Below are 7,500 nucleotides of genomic sequence, written 5' to 3'. Positions count from 1 at the left end.
CTATCTTTGCCTAATTCCTTTTTAGGCCTATGAGATATGTTTATGGGACACTCCCATGATTATATCTCACTCCCACTAGTCATATCCTAGATCAATTTGTCACTCTTATGTGTAACCCGTTGTAGGATCCGATCGAAGTTAGCCGCGAATTACTTCGTAATTCGACGATCGTAGTTGGTCTCTAGCTACAACTCTACGATCCCTAAATCAATCGGACTTGATGATCTTCCACATCAATTGTCCTATCCGACAAATTGTTCGCATTGTCACCTTGGTCGAAGGACATCTCCTTCAACTCCTTCAGACTCCCACTTGGACTTAGAACAAGTGCAATGCCTCGATTCCCGTGTCAATTTAGTATCCCATCTGATACGTCACGTCATTCAGACTTTCTTGATATCCGAGTACAACTGTAAAAGACAAACGATTAACTTTTAATCCGTTTGAGCGCGGCCACGCATTTTCAGTTGCTACTCATCAAGTGGCCTTGAGACACTTTGTACCTAATGTGATTAGGGTGACACAATCCATTCTTGCGCTCCCACTTAACTTCATGTCTATCCTGTCCTTCCCAGTGTCCGCCTTTATAACCTCCTTTTACGGCGCGGCGTTTAACGGAACCAAAGTCGGGCATTCCTTACATAAGATGAGTGGAGCACTCATGTTTTGAGGAATCTCTCCAATTGTCTTTATGAGAAGTATTGACGTTCATCACGAGTGATGTACTTCTCATTTGAGGGTTATCCAGTGTATAAACCTTTTACACACCCACGTAGTCGAATAGAATATACTATTCCTATAGCCCATGAAACTGCGCTATCCCATCGACTCCCGTGCTAGTCTTCGTGAGTCATCGTTGTCCATGCAATGACCTGGACCAGGGATTTGATAATAAATATTCCAAGTTCACTTAATAGGGTTTCATTCATCAGATCACGTATCTGACAAACCTATTCGGAATGTTTTATCATCAATGGACTGTCGTTTAAATACTAAACCAAATTTAGACGACTTGTGAAATAACTCTATTATTTCTGATAACGAGAGTTGTAAATCTGAGCCTCTTCCGTAAAACTCTTTTTACCCACTCAGTTTTACTCGTCGAGGTTTAAAATTATACCTCATGCCTTAGACTGTGTATGAATCTCATACTATGTCTTAGGTGACAGTTCAGTTTGACTACCGTGGTAGTCGGTTTTAAACTTTGCTAATTATCAATTAATTTGAAGACGGTTATCTTCAACCTTGATAATTTCTAATAACTTTTACTAGAGTTAAGGCTTTTAATTCTTTATGTAGTATTTGCAACAGTTCCCGGCTTAAACACTTTTAGCCTACTTTCCTTCCATGTCTGAAAGTTTGCTACGATGACATGTTCAATTTTGTACTACTTCATCCTTTAGCCTTCTAGGATGTACTAAGTAGTGTTTCGGTTTTCCAATCCGAATTCGGATGTTTAAATGCTAATCATGTCCAACATGATTGACTTTATGTTTTCGAACATAAATGTCTCTCTCATGCGTGCTAGCTCATCGGTGTCTTTTCAGACTCCGATTTTTGCAACGCCCTCTGTCATGAGTTTTTGGGTCGAAATTCTTTTAGACTTTCCGAGTCTTAGATTTTCTGTTTCGGATCTCAAGCATCTCAGCGTACTGAGTCTCTCTAATCCTATCATCCTTTTGATCTATGCTTATAGATCTTCAGATGCCCAAAATGGCATTTTATCCTTTTGTGTGTGGTCCTTTATTGAGTCAGTTCGTTACTGTTATACAACATCTTATGTCGTACTCAATCTTTTGTATGTACTCAGCATACGGACCCGGAAGGTTTGTTTCTCCCACTTACCTTCTTGAAACTCGTGATTCAAGATTTTCTTCATTCCTCAAGAATCAAACTTCTTTGATTTCCTTTTTGAATCGAAGATTCTAACTCTTGCGTGCTTTTAATCCGTCGATAGATTTCTGAAGCATGCTTATGGACATAACTTGATTGGAAGAATCTTATTCTTCTTGTCTAGTTTCGGGAAACATGAATGTTTCCATCCTTCTCAGTTTTCTATTTTGGAAAACAATTTAGGTCTTCTGTTGACTTAAATTATCAAGCTTCATGTCTTGACGAGATATGGATTCCACGATGATTTTGGCTTCTTAGCAAAAATCTAGAGTCAGTTTCCGTTTCTGCGCAGGTCTTTTATCTCTTCAGAAATAACCTTTATTTTCTGAGTCCTTAAGATTTTATTTTGACCTTTCTAGGGTTTTTGAACAACAACTTGGAGTTATCTCAACTACTTTGAGATATTCCTTTAGAGACACTTTCACTCGCTTTGAGAGTTCTCCTGCGAATGACATTCGCTTTTGTGCGGTGGGTTTACAAGATCATATCTTTAAACTTTCCTTTTCCGAGGAGCCGCAGTTTGTTGCTCTTGGTCGAATTTAATCGTCTTGTACAAGTTTTCATGATTGTTCTTCATGACTCTTCATGATTTTTCTCATGATCGAATTAAATCGACTTGTACTTTTCTCCCACTTATTCTTGTAATAATTAGTGCTTATCTCCCAGACTACTAGGTGTGCTAATTACTAGAAGAATACTATCAAGAGCAACAAACACTTTGTTCTCTTGATTGGTTGTGGAAGAAGCCCTAATTTCTTCTAAAGAAATTGCGTCAGATATTAGCTAGTTTTTGTAACGCTGTTACAAGTTTTAGCCTTTAAACGGACTTTGGTAAGTATGAAAACGATCGTTTCTAGAATATGTCCAAAATTATTCGGAAGACTGGCTTAAACCCATCTTTGATCGAATTATGCATAGCAATGTTCGATTACTCCCACTGAATCCACCATCCCTCAGATGTGTTCCATGGAGCGAGTTGGGAAACGGTTTCTCAACTCCTTTGATGGTTATCAAGTATTTGACTCAAGTTTTTACCACTCCAATCTAATCGGATGACTTAAACTCTCTGGTCAAAATGATTCTTTTACTTCGGTTTGTACTTTGTTTAAACCTTTCAAACATTCCGACTTATACTTTATGATTTGTACGTTTCCATACTTCATGAAGTTGTCAGAGTACGTATTGAAGTTTCTCTCTTTAGCTTCTGCAAGTAAACTTATAGGTCTGCATAACACCGTATGAGTCCTAATAGATTACTAGTCTCTATGCCTTTTGAAAAGGGTGACTTTGTCAATTCAGTCCTTAAGACCTAATTGACAATGCTGAAGTTTAATGAGTTTGAATCTCTTGATTTTAGCCATTATCAATGTTAACCTTCAGTTAATTTTACCACTGGTTTAAAACATCATATGTTTCTAGAAGAACAAAATAATTACTATTAAGTTCTAAGCTAGATCAGTGTCTAAAAGAAGACTTTGATCCCTTTCAGCATCCCTAGCATTACTGCTTCTGCTCCCTCTTGGATCTTTACTTCTTTTAGTCAAGTATGTAATTCCCTTAAGCTCCCACTGAGCCGCTCATCTGGTCTTAAATACCTGATGAAGGAATTTTACGATACTTGTTTTTAACTTTGTTAGCAAGGATACGGAATCGGAATTCATAATTCCATTCCTTTTGTCCTCCAGGTGCTAAAGGTAGTTTCCTTTTTAAATGGACTAGCCATTGTTTTAGAAACATTCACAGTAATGAGGAATACTCTTGATCATGTACTCGGCAACTGCTTTTCTTTGATCAAATGTTTGTCTCACTTGACTGATCCTTTTGCCCTTTTGAATCTCAAGATCTCTTTCTTAGATTCTTTGTACCAAATCTCAAGAACCTTTCTTAGACTGGATATTCCCGTATGTTCTGCTCAGTTTGTTTGTAACAACCTGAGTGACTCATCTAAGGTCTTTATCAATCTTTGTTCAATCGATATTGAATTGGGTGATAGATGTATTCTGTTGTCTTCCCTTAGGATGACTTTCAGATTGCCTTGGAGGTCTCGTACCTCTCCATTTATGACTTCTGTAGGAATTTCTTCCTTAGTTTGTCTTAATGGTTATGCTAGCATTCATTACTCTTCCAAAGAGAATGTTATACGATTGCTTGCAAATGGCTTTTGACCTTCTCTTGTATGAGTCAACATTGGGATTGGGTATTCTAGTGACCTTCCTTTTGAATCTGAGAACTATTCTCGGATTCATTCTTCCATTCTAGGAAGTGGATCAGCACCTCCCTTAGGTGTGATTCAATGTTGAAATCGTTTGTGTCATCTTAAAACTACATAAAGAAATGGCAAAGTTTTAAAACTCGTTATCGTTTTTGAAAAACTTAGTTTTCCCACATTATTCAATAAAAATCGTCCCCGATTGAATAAGTGATTCCAAGACCCCAGTTCTTCGGAGTAAAGCGGACGAAGGCCCTACCCTTTGACTCCGTCGTTCCGGGTGAGTGAACTACTTCACTGATCATACCTTATGACTCTTGGTTGATAGATTTCATTAATGAATGACTAATCTATCCTTTTGCCTCGAGTATCCAAGACTCTCTTGCTGATCTCGTTGAGTAGAACCATTTAGACGTGTAGGCCTCTTCTATAGACCTACCCGCATTGTCCCAAGGTAGAGGAGGTACTCTGCGAAGGCCGACCCACCTTCCTCGAACAAGGGCGCAACGAGTGTCTTAATCTGGATAGGCGATTACTCAAGATTACTTTTGGGGACTTTTACGCTAGTCTGGCGTTTGTTATAGTGAACTATTTAGCCTAACTAACATCCACGACATAAAGCGTAAATAAGTAAGTAAATGCGCGCGAGAAAGTAAATCAAGCAGACATGGATCCTAGTATGGCCCCTAACCTAGAAGATCTAATCTCCTTTGGTTTTCTTCTTGTTTCGCCTTTTGGTTCGTCTAGATCTCCATCCTTGAACCTCCATTGATTTCTCCCACTCGCCTTTGGATTCCATCCTTGAGTTTTCTTCAATGGACTCATTGACCCTAAACTCTAATTACAAGACTCTAACGATTCGCAGATCGTATAAACTTGAAATTAAAATTAATTACAAAGCATGCACCCATCCGTGCTTAAAACAAGAATAAAGATATAAATCTATGGCCATACTAGTTTCCCGCATTCACATCACATGCAATCATATAATATATCAAGGCTAAGAATTATATATGCATGATTATCTTGGGAGATACTTTTGTTGACATCACATGTCACATTACGGACCTTAAGTCTAAATTCGAAGAATTCAACTAGTGGTGCGTTCCGGTTTTATCTTTTATGATTTCTAAAATCATCTTTAAGAAAAACTCCGTTTCGGGTTTTGAAAGCCCGGGTCAATTTCGGAAAAACATTGGTTCGATTCTTAATGATTTCATAAATCAATTTAAAGAGAAATCCGTTTTGGCCTTCTGGATGGCCCGGATTGATTTTGGAATTATTTGGTTGGAATCGGAAGAAATTTTGGCAAAAACTCCCACTCGAATGATGGTTCCTTTTTGTGGTCCGAAAAGCCTCGAAAAAGCCCGGGACAAGTCCTAGACAAGTCCCGGCCCAAGCCCAGAAAAGGGCTCGGACAAGGTCCGGACATAGCACGGCCCATAGGCCGGCATGTCCTGGCCGAAGCCTATCAAGGCCTGGTCTCGTCCTGGCCGGAGCCAGGACGCTAGTCCATGTACCAGACGCGTCCTAGACGTGTCTGGTGCTGGACCGGACCAGCACTAGGTGTCTCGGACTAGTCCGAGACACCCAGAACCTCCCAGACGCGTCTCCAAGACGCGTCTGGTCGAGTGCTCTGGACGCGTCCTAGACGCGTCCAGGAAGCTCCCTCCGCAGCTGCTGGTCGCGTCTCCAAGACGCGTCCCAACAGCTGCTCTGGACGCGTCTTCAAGACGCGTCCAGAAGCTTCTGTCGCAGCTGCTGGTCGCGTCCTAGACGCGTCTCAGCAGCTGCTCTGGATGCGTCCAGAGGACGCATCCAGGAGCTCCCGGTCCGGCCAGGAAGCTTCCTGGCCGGACACTAGGGTTTTTCAAAACCCTAGTTTCCAAAAATTTTTTTTTTTTTTCTTTTGCAACTCTAAGTTGCTATTTTCCAAATTTAAAACTTTTCTTAAAATTTTGAAATCTTTTAGAACACTTCTAAAATTTTTACAAAACTTGTAGAAACTTTTAAAATTTCCAAATTTTGTTTTGAGAGTTTCCCAAAACTCAAAACACTTCTTTTTAGAACACTTCTAAAATTCCAAAAATCTTTGTTTTTCAAAAGTTTCCAAAACTTGAAAACAACTCTTAATCAAACCAATTTTGGATCAAAGTCTAGGTTTTTGAAAACTTTTTCAAAGAACAATTTTGAAATCTATTTGAAAAATTCTTGAATCCCATTCAAAATCAATCAATTTCTTATGTTTAAAACTCTTTTAAACATAACTATCAACTTAATCAAGCATGGATTAGTCCGAAATTCAATCTAATTGAGTTTTAAAACACTTTTAATCATCAATTTGATTCTTAATTTGAAATTCATTGAATCCCATTCAATATTATCAAATTGTGAGTTTAAATAGTTTTAAAACACTTTTAAAATATTTTTATAAACTCAATTTATCAAACTATCAATTATATCTAATATGAACTAGTTCGATTCTTAGCAAAAACTAGTTAATAGCAAGAGGCTCTGACGCCACTGTAGGGTTTTATACCCTTCTACTAGTGTTTATAGCGGAAATATGACATCTAATGTCTACACTAGTATTCCCAGGATCACATGCAAAACTAGTAATTAATCTAATGGAGATAGTGGATTACCTTAATCGCTTTTCCCTCAAACTAGTTGAATTGATTGAAGAAGACCAAGAGCTTCAAGTGTAGCTCCTCTACTTGGGACACGAGCAATCAATTTGATCTCCCACCTTGTTGTATAGCTAGCACACCAATGGTGGTTGGATAATAAGAAGACCTTCTTCTTGCTTGACTAGATAGATAGTTAATGGGAATTAGCTCACTTTCTCCTCTCTACTTGATGTGGTAGAGTAAGAAAGCTTAGAGAGAAATTCCACACCTTATTCTCTGCCCTAAGAGTGTTTATATAGAACCCTAATAAGAATCCACCTCCTTTTAGGTTTCCCAAAACACCCTTTAGAATAAGATTTAGGGAAATAGTCGAAAATAGCAACTATTGGTATTTTCTCAATTCCCTAAGGAGATGACGTCCAAACCCAGCCAAAATTGGCAGATTTAATGTTCATAACATAAGGAAACGTCCCTCCAAAAATCAGCCCAATCCGAGCCCTAAAAGTGCCCGAATCGGCCTAGGCCCAAAAACCCTGCTTTTGGCCTTTTTGTACTATCTTTGCCTAATTCCTTTTTAGGCCTATGAGATATGTTTATGGGACACTCCCATGATTATATCTCACTCCCACTAGTCATATCCTAGATCAATTTGTCACTCTTATGTGTAACCCGTTGTAGGATCCGATCGAAGTTAGCCGCGAATTACTTCGTAATTCGACGATCGTAGTTGGTCTCTAGCTACAACTCTACGATCCCTAAATCAATCGG

This window comes from Eschscholzia californica, unplaced genomic scaffold (assembly GCF_041429995.1).
Source record: "Eschscholzia californica isolate CP2 unplaced genomic scaffold, dmEscCali1.0.p SCAF_182, whole genome shotgun sequence".
Classification (NCBI taxonomy): domain Eukaryota; kingdom Viridiplantae; phylum Streptophyta; class Magnoliopsida; order Ranunculales; family Papaveraceae; genus Eschscholzia; species Eschscholzia californica.
Note: the sequence above shows the minus strand (reverse complement) of the source record.